The sequence below is a fragment of the Hyaena hyaena genome, unplaced genomic scaffold (assembly GCF_003009895.1).
Source record: "Hyaena hyaena isolate Hyena2069 unplaced genomic scaffold, ASM300989v1 scaffold_457, whole genome shotgun sequence".
Classification (NCBI taxonomy): Eukaryota; Metazoa; Chordata; class Mammalia; order Carnivora; family Hyaenidae; genus Hyaena; species Hyaena hyaena.
In genome coordinates, this window is record NW_024081088.1 from 944,679 (window position 1) to 958,597 (window position 13,919).

At 36.5% G+C, this 13,919-nt stretch overlaps 1 protein-coding gene across 6 annotated transcripts in view; it reads right to left on the reverse strand.

Annotated features, from left to right (window-relative positions):
- Window positions 1–13,919, reverse strand: part of TRPC4 (transient receptor potential cation channel subfamily C member 4) — a 138,237-nt gene that overhangs the window by 78,467 nt on the left and 45,851 nt on the right. The gene's annotated exons all lie outside the window — the stretch shown is intronic.

The following is a 13,919-nucleotide window of genomic DNA, read 5'->3' on the forward strand; positions in this document are numbered from 1 at the left end:
ATATTTAAGAAAGAAATTGGTAGTTTATGAAGATGTTTAAACTTCTTTAATACAGTAGCGTCTTTAATACAGTAGCATTCTGGATTTTGCATATGTTTCACATTAAATGTTCGGCTTATTTACCTTACTCAGAGAGTGTAGACATCAACTCTCCTCAGTGTAATGTGGTGCTGTCCAAACAAATATAATGGAAACATATGTACAATTTAAAATTTTCTAATAGACATATTTTTAAAAAGGGAAAAAGAACCATGTGAAATTAATTTTAATAATAGATATAATTTAATAAAACATGTCTGAAATTTTGAGATAAAACCAATATAAAATCAATAATTTTTTTCATTCTTTTTTCTTTTCCTTTTTTTGGCACCAAGACTTTTTTTTTAAGTTTATTTATTTATTCTGAGAGAAAAAGAAGAGAGACAGGAAGAGAAAGCAGGAGAGACAGCATCCTAAGCAGGGGTTTAAATTCATGAACTGTGAGATCATGACCTGCTCCCAAATCGAGAATTGGACGCTTAACCAACTGAGCCACCCAGGTGCCCCTGCACCAAGATTTTTAAATCTAGTATGTATTTGACATTTAGGCAATATTTGAAATCTAAAAAGAAATCTCTAAGAATGTTACTGAGTACTGACTGCAAAGAATAGTAATTTTGTTGTTTCGGTGGCTCTTCATAAAAAATCTATTCTTGAGGAGAGTGAATGTGCTTATTTCCCTGGCTGCTCTTCTCTCCAAAGGGCGACAAGCAGGCAGTCACTCAATGATTCTTGCACATCTTCCTTCCCCCATCCCTAATGCCACATGGTGTAGAAGATTTGCATCTCTCTCTCTTCTTATGGTGTCCCTTCCTTATAGTGCCAAAACAACATTAAATAATAGAAATCTGTAAGCTTTGTTCTTAGGATGTAGTTTGGAAGCAGACAGTGTTGCCCAGGCAATGGAGGCAGTGACCTGCTTCCGCACATTTCTCATCCTACCTGATCAATAAGCAACCCGCTGGTATTAATAGTTCCTATTTTATTAATATTTTAACGTTTATTCATTTTTGGGAGACAGAGAGAAACAGAATGTGAGTGGGGGAAGGGAAGAGAGAGAGGACACAGAGAATTTAAAATAGGCTTCAGGCTCTGAGCTGTCAGCACAGAGCCCGATGTGGGGCTCGAACTCAGGGACCACGAGATCATGACCCAGGTTGAAGTCAACCTGGCTCAACTGACTGAGCCACCCAGGCGCCCCAATAGTTTCTATTTTAAATGTAAATAACACTGCAATAATTCAGTCTCTCTGTCAATGACAACTTTATAAGTAATAATTTTGAATAAGAAGTCAGATTACTTTCCTCCTTGCTAAGATTTTCTTTAAGAACATGAGAAAATTTCTGCCAAAGGAGAAATTCATGACCCTGGAGGAGGCATGTCTAAATTTGGGTGAGAGACCAAAATGGATGAGAAGGTGTGGAGAGACGTGGCCTGCATATTAGCAAACACCTCAATGCCAGGAGTCTTAAAATTATAAATGGTTGGCTTATTATTTATCTGCTTTTATTCCTCAAAGGAAAGAGAAATAGATGATATTTCCTTCTAACTTTAAGATGCACATGATTGAACAGCTGAATTATCAAAACATAGGCTCACACATGATTCATCTGTCAGACATACACAGATTTGTCTTTCTTAGAATGTTCAAAGTGGAAAATACTTCAAAAATCATCAAAGCTCACCTTTTCATTTACAACTACGAAATTGAGGTCCATGGAGGTCAGATGAATTTTCCAGAGCCACAAAACTAGTTAGCGGCTGAGGCAGACTTAGCTCCCTATCAGATTTGATGCTGACTGGGACCGCGGGGTGAGGGGCCGGAGCTCAGGACTGAAGTCAGCCGCATAATGAAGTCAAAGTTGCATGGCTATAATCCCAACTCAGTAATTACAGTTTTGGGGAATGGTGGCACCACTACCATCACCCTGTACCATTTTGCATTCTTTTATGTAGACCATGAAAAGACATGAAATCAATAATAGTCGCGTAATCAAGCTCTAAAAATTGGATGAAATAAAAGCTAAATATTCAGTTCCAAAGGGCTTAGTGGTCAAGAGGGCTTTTCTTTCTCCTGATTTTATGAGTGCCTGAGATTGTTACAGACTCTGTATATCATGATCTAGATAACAAATAACCGTGAAGGAAATAGTCCCCTCCAAAGAGAAATGAGTATTTCTGCTGCCTCTCCTCTAAGTGTTACTTAGTGCTTTCTAAAGGCAATTACAAGAACATCTCAAGCTTAAAAGATTGAGGGAGAAGAGTAATTTTACTCAGGAAGAGAGACAGTGGCTTGGACATATATGGGGGGAAAGAAAGAGACGCCAAATAGGAAAAGAAAGAAAGAAGGAAAGAAGAGAAAGAAAGAAAGAAAGAAAGAAAGAAAGAAAGAAAGAAAGAAAGAAAGAAAGAGGGGAAGGAGGGAAGGAAGGAAGGAAGGAAGGAAGGAAGGAAGGAAGGAAGGAAGGAAGGAACCTTTGGGTTGTTTGGTTTGCAGTTTAGTTTAGCTTTACTCGAACCTTCCAGACAAGGCAGAAATTCTAGAGGGTCGAGGAATCCCCTACTGATCTTAAGAGCTGTGGAGCAATTTTCCCCTGTGAAAGAGACCAGAGCTCAGGCAGATGAGTGCAGGGACCATATTCAGTGAGAGTCTGCGCACGCCTCAGTGCCACGTCACCTCTTCCGTAGGATGCGTCCGGGGCCCAACCTTCTGTGCCCCATTCCCTCCCTTCACATCTGCAAGCAAGCGCTGAGAGAGGGCTTTCCCCACTTCTGTTTCTTCCTCTGCTCCCATGGCTCTGACCCAAGCTGCTGTCATTTCCTGTGTGAAGTAATTTAGTTTTTTGTCCCCGTCTATTCTAAACACAGCACCCAAAGTGATCTCTCCAAAATGCAACTCGCATCACGACACTTCCTCTGCTTAAAGCCTTTTAAAAGCTTCTTGCAGTTTTTAGGAGGAAAACTGAGCTTTTTAATGAGGATGTGTCTGCCCGGTTCCTGCTCACCACTTTCCAGGGCGTCTTGTACTTCTAGCCTTGGGTTCTCCATGCTCTGGCCAAGCTCCCCCCTCCCCCCCCACAGAATCATCCCGCAGGGTGGCCCCTTTTGTCTGCAATATTATGCGTACCTCTCTCTCCCTCCGGACATTCACACTCCTTTCCTCTTCCTCTCCCATTCCTCAGTCAGCCTGGAACATGCAGACTAGTTTAGATTGCCTGTGGGCATTGTTATATCGCTTCTGATATTCTCTTCTCCTTCCCTAAACTTTACAAAGATCGCCCTAAAACACTTTTTAGATAATTATTTTTTTTCTAATTTATTCTCTCCTACTACCCTACTAGTTACATAAAGGCAGAAACTATACTTGTCATATTCTCCTCTGCGTCCCCCATGCCTACCAAGGCTCAGTACGTGGAGGTGCACAAATAACGTATGTTTAATGGATGAGAAAGAACTGTATATTTGGATACATCAATAAATGGATGAAAGCAATGTGATTCTTTTCTCTTTTCCTCTAAAATGGTTTTCAGTGTCCCACTGAATTTGCAGGAGTCTCATGGTCTGGACTTGTCTATGCCTCACTTCCAGACTTGTCCATGATTTCCCGGGATCTTCACCTGTGTATGCCTGGACAGTATAATATAAGCCACCCGATCTTGCCAAAGCTGACGCATACCATTTGCAGGCTAGACATGCATATCGCCTGTGCCAGTAAGTAGACCTATAAGGAAACCAACAAGGTACTCCTTTTAGCTGCGGTTAAATAGTAACCAATGAACACCAGAATCTTCTGGTTCCCAGAGAGAGCAATCTCGTGTTCTATAAAGGGCCTAGGCTCCAGAGCCAGGGAGACCTGTCTGTAAGATGAAGATTATAAAAAGAGCTGCCCTCTTTTCAAAAGAATAAAATGAAACAAAATATGAAGGTAATTATCACAGTACCAGACACAAAAAAAATGTTACTGTTTCTTACTTCCCACCTTCCTCCTCAATGGAGGCATCACACAGCTCAAGGCAATTTACAAATATTTCTCCATTCACTTGCAACTTGATAGTGAAAACGGGCTCCCTAGGTTCAATCATGCGTTAGTTGCTCTGGGCATTGCATCTAACCTTATACGAAATTATTATTCATTGGATCATAACATCCTAGGCACTTCTGTCACATAGGACACCTGGGAAATCTGCCAGTTGAAATGTGATCTTGGTCATCATCCAGAATTGGCACTATGGAAACCTGTCTCTCTCTCTCTTCCCTTGTTAACTGTGTGTGGAGGTTTGACAGTGGCCGGAAGTATTCCTGGCCAGGAACTATCCCTGTCAACCTAGGAGAGATACAGGAAGATAACTCTGAAAAGCCATGGGAATGGGCCTCAGTTTCCCACTCCTCAGGAGCCAAAGGCATGCCCAAGGTCTCCTGTTAATTTTGTACCTACAGGCTTTTGGCATGTCCTTAAGAGCCTCTTGATGTGATAAATCTTGGCTAGAATTAAATATGCCGTTTTAAGAGTCACATGTATTTTAAAGACTAAGAGGAACATGTAAACTTTTCTTTTTCTCTTTCAGCTGCAAATCAAAGGCAGAGAACAAATGTTGTTAAACATACTTTAATTTTTTTTTTTTTTTTTTTTCCAGGAGAAAGTACGTTCTGTGGTTGTTTGACTTCCTGTACAGTGTTTCAGATGGGGTCATGCTTGGGCTATCACTTTATCCTCATACTTCAAGGAGATATTAAAGAAATAGAAGCATTACAAGTCAGAAGATGAACAAGTTCATTAAAGAAAGGGCTTCCTAGCATAAGAGAAAAAGAACTAAAAAAAGGTTTAAACTGGTGAATGCATTTGGTTAAATAGTGATCTTCCTAAGGAATGTTGATACATCTCTATCTTACCGCTAAAAATTCCCCGTGAAGCCTCTACTTACTAAATTTAAATTAAGTTTTAAACTTTGAGTCATACAGTTACAAATCAATAGACTTTAAAACTGTTCATTTAAATTTACACTTCTATTTCATACCAATATTTTACAAACAAGAATTTCTTTACCACACATTTGCCAATAAGGGCTATTTCATGAAAAGAACAGTGGCTCGGGTCTCTAGCCAGGTTTTGTATAGGAAAATTTGTAAATAGAATTGTTCTTTTTCAAAATAAAGCTGCACTCTGAGCCTACATAGCATACTAAGAAAGCGGCTAATGCTAACTCGGAATCTCAAAGCATGCTGAGGAAGTGGTTAATATTGTGTACATGTGGTAGGCATGGGGGCAGAGGGGACAGTTTACTCTGAGGACTTATAAGACCTTAGTGGTGAAATATGAATGCTGATTCTTAAATATTTTTGACATAAAATCTCAAATAAACAGATCTTAAAAAAACACAATCTTTCTACTTAAGGGCTATTTTTAATCACTGCAAGTCTCAACAAGCATGATATTTTTAAACTAGGAAGCTGGAAAAAAATTTTATTTTTAAATTGTCCTCTGTGAGTTTATTTTCCTCACAGCAGCTTCTCTTGGGTACATCTAAGTTTTGGGTTTTTTTTTTTTTTTCTAGGTTCATATAGAGGATTATGGTGAGACAGAAGTTTGGTGTGGGGAGTGGTAAAATATCACAGGCTGACTATGTATTTATACGCAAATGCCCAGTAGTTTAACTCTTTGCTGTGGAGACTTATGCTACGGTATCTTAACATACATGGGTAGAAAACAAAAACATCAGAACTGAGGCTGCCTAGGAGACAGTAGCTCATTCCCATGACATTTCACATGCCCAGTGTTTTACAGGAAGCTATGAGAGAGAGAGACAGGTTCAAGATCAATTTTCAAAACTGATAACAGAACTTACTTGAAATGAATTTAGAGATTTAAGATGGTTTATTCTGGAGTCTTTCACAAAAAATGAGCAGCTGCTATCTGATAAAGATATCAGAAGATAGTTTTAGATCAGAATACTACTTTTCCTTTAAAAACTAAAGACATTTAAATGTACATTTTAACTACCATTGGTTCCTGAATATTATATTGAAAGATGGTAAAATAGTTTGGATTTAAGACATTGTCCATAATAATGAAATATATTATAGTGACACTAATATAGAGATTCACAAATGCTTAAAGGAGGGGTTTCTAAACATATGATTAATGTTTTTTAGAAAGTGGTTAACATCCTATATTTTGTTGGCACTGTTCTTCTGGTTGGTGTTTTCGAATAACACCATTTCAGTGAGAGAATTACGATGGGAAAGCTAAAGAATGTCCTTATATTAATTAATTCAACAGATATGTTCAGCCATCAATCAAGATCTAGGTTGTATTGTATATTCTCATATTTTGCAATGAATAAAAAAGAAAACCTGCCATAGTGTAGTTTACTCCCTGTCTGGGGAGATAGGTAACAAAACAAAACAAAACGTGATACCTAAGTATGTGAAACAGTTAATGAAATAGTGAGAATGGTTCACAAATTTGGAGAGCATCTGGAAGATGTTGGCTGTAATCAGAGTGAAATTGAGACCCACTGGGAAGTTTAGACAGGGCACCTGAACAATGACATCATAGGTCTTATGCTTCAGTTCAGAAGCAGGGACAAACCCACAAGATATTATGAACATAAGTTTAACGAAAGTTGGTCACTGAACATGAGGCATAATGGAGAGAAAATGCTCATGTTTGTGATATTGATATTGACTAAGTTGGGACAGACTGCTTTTAGGAAGCAACATAGATTTAATTTTAGAAATTAACATTGTAGTTGACTTTGCAGATATTGCTGGTATGTAGGAACAGGGATGGAAACTATGCTTTATCTTTCATGCCAACACAAGTTATTAGTAATAGGGGTGTGGATCACATACAGGGTACGGGTATGAGGCTAAATTAGAATTCAGAGAAAAAACTTGTCTTGTGTAATATCTCTGATTTCTATAGTTGAGTTTCAATTCTGGTGCAGCTGAACATTTTCCATATAGACTGTTATGAGCTGAATGTTATTGTCTCAAGATCAATATGCTGACCCCTAGTTCCTCAAAATGTGATTGTACTTGGAGATAGGGTTTTAAAGAGGTAATGAAGTTAAAATGACAGATACACAAACGTGTCGGTAAAGCTAATTCTTTGCACTTGCAATGTTATGCAACTTTTAATCAAGAGTGGATTGATCTTTCCATTTTTCACTTGAACAGATATTTCCCATATTGCTAATGAGAGTTTTACTTGCGTACATTATACTTCATTTTCAATTCTTTTGATATATATTTAATATACAGACACACAGCTCAGGAAATTTATGCAACCAACAATGGGTGGAGTCTAATCCTTAAACACATGGATTTGTCAATGATTTGCACAGTGAACACATGGGCTCATGTAAAAATATTTGCCACTGTCTGGGAATGCAGATATTTCTTCCAGATACTGAGTTCATTTCTTTTGAATATATGTCCCAATTGAGTTAACAGGGTCACATGATAATTCTATTTTTATTTTTTGAAGGACTTTCATACTGTTTTCCATAATAGCTGTAAAACCAGACACAGAAAGAACAAAAATGTATGATCTGACTTATATATGGAATCTAATAGACTTGAACTCGCAGAAGCAAAGAGCAGAATGGTGACTGCCAGGGGCTGTGGGGGTGGGGAAATGGAAGAATTTAAGGCAAAGGGTACAATAATAATACTGTAGGCATACTTGAAATTTTCTAAGAGAGTACATTTTGTTTCCAACACATATACACAAAAAAGTAATTATGTGTGATGAGAAATGTATTAATAGCTTGATAGTGATAATTATTTCACAAAATATCACATTGTATAACTGAAATATATACAATTTTAATTTCTCAGTTATATGTCAATAAAGCTGGATGTATAATCCTAATGTAATAATACTTGATAAGATTTGTGATACCTTAGTACTATATGAATTCCATAAAAAAGGTTGACAAGATCTCTCTCTCTACACATATACAAAGATAATATAGGAGAACATCTTTATAATCTTGTATTTGGGGAAATCTTTCTAAACAAGACAGATATTTGAAAATACATAAAGTATATGATTGATAGATTTGAGTGCAGCAAACTTTAAAATGTTGTACACCAAAACAGCAAACACAAGAATATCTGTAACATATAAGCAAAAGATTGATATTCATAATATATAAAGTATATTTACAAGTCAATAAGAAGAAACATCCAATCCGATAGAAAAATGGATAAAGAATATGATTGTGTGGAATATTATTCAGCCATCAAAAAGAATTAAATCTTGCCATTTGGAATGACATAGATGGAGCTAGACATGTATTATGCTAAGCAAAACGAGTCAGTCAGAGAAGAACATATACCATACAATTTTATTCATATGTGGAATTTAAGAAACAAAACAGATGAACAGAAGGGAAGTGGGGGGAGAGAGGGAAGCAAACCATAAAAGACTCTTAACTATAGAGAACAAACTGAGGGCCAGTGGAGGGGAGGTGGGTGGGTGATGGGCTGAGTGGTGATGGGGATTAAGGAGAACACTTGTGATGAGCTCTGGGTGTTATACGTAAGTGATGAATCACTCAACTCTACTCCTAAAACCAATATTACACTATATTAACTACCTAGAACTTAAATAAACAGTTGAAACAACAGAAAAGAATATGATCATGCATGGCAAGCCCAAAATACACAAGGCTAATGAATATATGACTATTATCAACTATGCTAATATATTGAGGGTAAATTAAAACAATAAAACAATATTTCCTCTTATTAGATTTATAAAATTCAAAAAGGATAATACTATCTAGGGTTGGCAGATATGAAAGGAAATGGATACTCTCACCCACTATTGGTGGGAGTATAAATCATTGTCTTTTTAACAGGAAACAATTGATCTATCAAATTTCATAAAACATCTATTTTGATGGTACTATTCCTTTTCTTAAAATCTATCCTACAAACATATCCGGATCATAGTACAAAGACATTTTTACAAAAAAGCTCTCTGAAGCCTATATTTGTAGTAAAGAAAGATTTGGAAAACTGAAATGTCTGCCAATCAAGGATTAAATGCAAAACTTTATGCAGATGCAAAAAGATTTATGTCTTATTTATTAATTTCATACAAAACTTGAAAATAATGAAGGAAATCTGTAATGTAATATTTTAAATGCCTTCAAGACATATTAACAAAAGGGAAAAATAATCATAAAGAAATACATACAGAATATATCCATTTGTATACATTTAAAAATAAAAATCTGACCATTTAAAACTGAATATATGTACCTGTGTGTGTTTAGGTGTGCGTGGTTTGTATGCATGTGGGTGGGGCTGTGGAGTGTGAGGGCAAACATCTGGGAGCATTTCGTGTAATATATTCAGCAATCCTTCCTCTGGGGAAGGAATTTGGAATAGTAAAAGGAGACTAGTTATTACCGCTCTGCTTTAAACTATTTGAATTTTGTACACTGAGTACATACTTAGGTATTTTTTTTGTAAATTGTATATATATATATATATATATTCATATATATATTCGTATATATATTCGTATATATATTCGTATATATATTCATATATATATACAATTTATACAATTATACAACTTATACAGTTATATTCATATATATATATGATGGAGATGCTTTTCTCTTCTTACATTAAACTCTAGTAAAGAAGGAACAGCAAACATTCCTTAAAACTGGGAAAACCTAAATTAACTCTTAAAAAGAAGTGAAATTAAATAATGAAAAAATAGGGGAGCAGGATAATTTCTGGTTACAAAAGTAAAGATTTTAATTTTGGAAAGAAAAGGAGATACCAAGAGAAAGACAGAAAGCAAAATTTTCAAAAAAAAAGAATAATTAAAAAGATTTTTACATTTTTTCTTCATTCTTTCTTCTTTTGAACATAGACTAGGTATCGCTTAAATAGGCATGAATAAGTTAGTAAGGGAATGGGGAAAGGGATTCCTAACAAAGGATTCATGTAGAAATTTGCAGTTGAGCATCTTAGAGGAATAGGCAATTTTATGGTCATATGCCAGATGGATTTTAGAGAATTTTATATACCACATGTAAGGTGGTATATATAAGACAATATCTACTCCATTAAACTTAATCACTGGTTTTATTAACCATACATACATATGGTAGTGCTGCCATTAAAAAATAAAGTGCCATAGGCTGAGTTTCTTAAACAACAGAAAATTATTTTCTCACAGTTCTGGAGGCTAAAAGTCCAAAATCAAGGTGTGGGCACATTTGTTTTCTTCTATGACCATTCTCCTAGGCTTTCAGATGGCTACCTCCTCACTCTGCCTCACCTGTTTTTTCCTCTGTATTTGCGCATATGGTATCTTTCTCTGTATGTCCAAATTCCCTCTTCTTATAAGGATAGCAGTCAGATTGGATTAGTGTCTATTTTAATGGCCTCATTTTAACATTACCTCTTGAAGGCCAGATGTCACATTTTGAGGTACTGGAAGTTAGGGCTTCAACATAGGAATTTTGGGAGAGGGGGCATAAATCATCCCATAAAAACGTTCCACCTAATTGCTGTAACATTATTGAAATTGCCTTCCAAATAACATTAAAGTGATAGGATTTTGGTGATGGACTGGCTCTCCTGTACCTTCTATAGATGACAAACCTGGGATTGACATAACACGGTAAAGGTAACATGTTAAAAGTAAAATAACTTACTGATATCACCAGAGATAGTGTTTTTACAGATTTATTATTGTTACTTCCCTGATGGAAAGTTTCTCACCAGTTGAATGAAAAAAAAAAATAAATAAATAAAGACAGAAAAAGGTTCAAATTCTTTAGGAAAGCCGGGAACTGCAAATACCACAAGTATTATATCATATGCTGAATATTGCTGTCTACAGCTGCCCCTGTCCACTACTTCTCTCCAAGTGCCTCAAAATTATTCACTTATGAAGACCTTTCTAACAATTTTTGGTTGCCTATTGTGAAAGTGGTTCAAACCACAGCAATTTCAATGTATTTTGCATGAAACTTTAGTGAAGCATTTCATGAGATATTAGAGCAAAAATAAGCATCATCAATGTTCTTTCATGCTTACCTAGGTAATTTGGTTCAGCGCAAGTAATGAAGTGTATTTAATATAATTAGTTAAAAAATTCTTGCTGTATTTCTCTTATAATTAAATAATTCTCTAAATGGTAGCAGCATTTCTTCCGTTTGTTCCTATGTTGATAATTTCTAATATATTAAATGCCTGGTTAAATTAATTTCAATGTCAATATTTCCTACGAAGTCTATAGAAATTGCTCTATCTCATTTAGATTATTAGACTTTAATTTTCAAAAGTCTTAAACATTTCCATAACATGGTATCTTATCTACTTGTATACACACACACACACACACACACACACACACACACTCATTTGAAATACAAGTAATTTGTTAGGCAACCTTGATCCATCTGAAGCCTAAGAAAGAAAAAAGATCTCAGAGAAGTTGATAAATGTCACAGTATTCAGGCATTAAATCTTTTACATGATATTTATAAAGGGGTCCTCAGGCCTTTTCTCAGGTAATTTTGCCTTTATTTTCTCACACTTCTACCTAGAGTAGTTACTGGACTGATTGATCCAAAATTAAGTGTGACAGATAAATATAAAAGTACAGCTGCATTAACTCTAATAAGAACTGATGACTGAAAGCTTAAGAGTGAGGAGAAAGACTTCAAAACTATGAAAAGGATAGATATCTTTTATTGTTTCATAGGCACTGAAAAAGCTATGAATATCAGTGTTTAAAAAATCTTAAACTTGAAACTAGACCACAGAGTATAATAACTGAGGTTCTTTCCAGAGCTCTGAATTAGAGAGAAAAGGTTATGTATTTTAGATTTTGAGCCAATGGCTTTCATGCAGATTGATTACATTATAAGCAAAAAAGTGTTGCTGCTTAAAATTCAACTCTTTGGAACATTATTTCCATAACTTTTAGATCTCTTCATTCTCCAATATTCTTGGATAACAGATTTTCTTGACTATTCATTCACTGTCCTTTTCAAAATGGTATGCCATTCACTCAATCCACACAGTCACCACACAGAAGCTAGATTACTGGCCTTATCAAAAAGGCCAATGCTGTTTATATGGTCCTGGGATATTGATCATTTTCCCTTAACAGAAAAAGCTGCAAAACTCAAATCTCTACCTGTAGAGCCAGAGTCCCAGCCAGAACTGTGTCAGCAACCAGTGGCCCATGAAGAATGATAAAACAGTAAGTAAAACCAGAACGGAAAAAGATGAGAAAGTACATAGGAAGGACAAAACATAAAATGGTTCGATACAATAATATCTCAGTTATATTTTAATAGCCATTACAGCTTCCTGGTACCTAAGCTGTAATCACATGATCAATGCTATGTAAATAATATTTATAGCCATTTGGAGAAACAGATATGAGTCAAACTGTATAAGAGATAGAGATGGATATTAACCAATGTTGTTAAAAGTACTTTATTTTATGTTAAATATTTAGTCAAAATAATTAAAAGCAAAGCATACAAAATAATTGTACTTTTGATATGTTTGTCTAAATATTATTTAATAGTATCTCCCTTCCGCCTCAAGGGAGCTATTTACTATTTCTTTTATCCTTCTCTATGGCATTTACCAGTGCCATAAACACAAGGGATAGAAAACAAAAATTACACACAAGGCTTTGTTGCTTTCTGCTCAACAATGATCAAGTTATTCTGTAGCACAGACTGGATGGCTTAAATAAGAAATATTTATTTCTCATAGTTCTGAAAGATGAGAAGTCTAATGTACCACAGATAAGGTGTCTGGTAAGACCTCATCTTCTTGCTGTATTCTCTCACAGTGGAAAGAGGACTAGGGAGTTCTCTGGAGCTACTTTTATAAAGGCACTGATCCCATTCCTGTGGGGTCTCCCTTCATGCCTAATCACCTGCCAAAGTCCCCCCCACCCAATACCATCACATTGGAGTTGGGTTTTAACACATGAAATTTTTTGAGGGGACGCAAACATACAATCCATAACAGTAGACTGGGAATTTGCACAGGGCTGAGTTGGTTGATTCTTCTCTTCCACATGGTATCAACAGAAGTTACTCAGCAGGACTTAGCTAGAAAATGGTCTGGTGTGCATGTGGGTATGGCGGGGGGCGGGGGGGGGGGTGTCAAAGTTGACTTTTCTTACAAGTCTTGTCATTGCAGTGAAGGGTTGGAAGGCTGGGCTCCAGTATGACTATCAATAAGCATGACTACATGACTACTCATTGCCTCTTCAGAGTGGTAGCCTTAGGACTGACTTCTTACATAGCATCTCAGGTTTCCCACAGAGCCTACGTAGAAGCTGCAAGGCCTATGACAATTGAGCCTTGGGAGTTATAAAAAGTCACTTCTGTTGCATTCTGTTGGTCAGACAAATAGCCAAGGCAGGCTCTGAACTGAGAGAAGGATAATTAGAAGGCACCTCAATTTGCAGCCATCTTTCATCTACCACATCAAGCTTTGGAGATAATGGATATAAAATAATCAAGGACGACTCGGATTTTTAACATGACTAACTGGGAGTGCCTCCTACTTAACAGAGATGACATAAGAAGGACTAGGCTTGGGGCGCCTGGGTGGCTTAGTCGGTTGAGCGTCCGACTTTCGCTTGGGTCATGATCTCGCGGTTTGTGGGTTCGAGCCCCACGTCGGGCTCTGTGCTGACTGCCAGCTCACAGCCTGGAGCCTATTTCGGAGTCTGTGTCTCCCTCTCTCTCTGACCCTCCCCTGCTCACGCTGTCTCTCTCTCTCTCCTAGAAATAAATAAAAATATTAAAAAAAAAAAAAGGACTAGGCTTAAAGAGAAAGATAATGGGTTCATCTTTGGA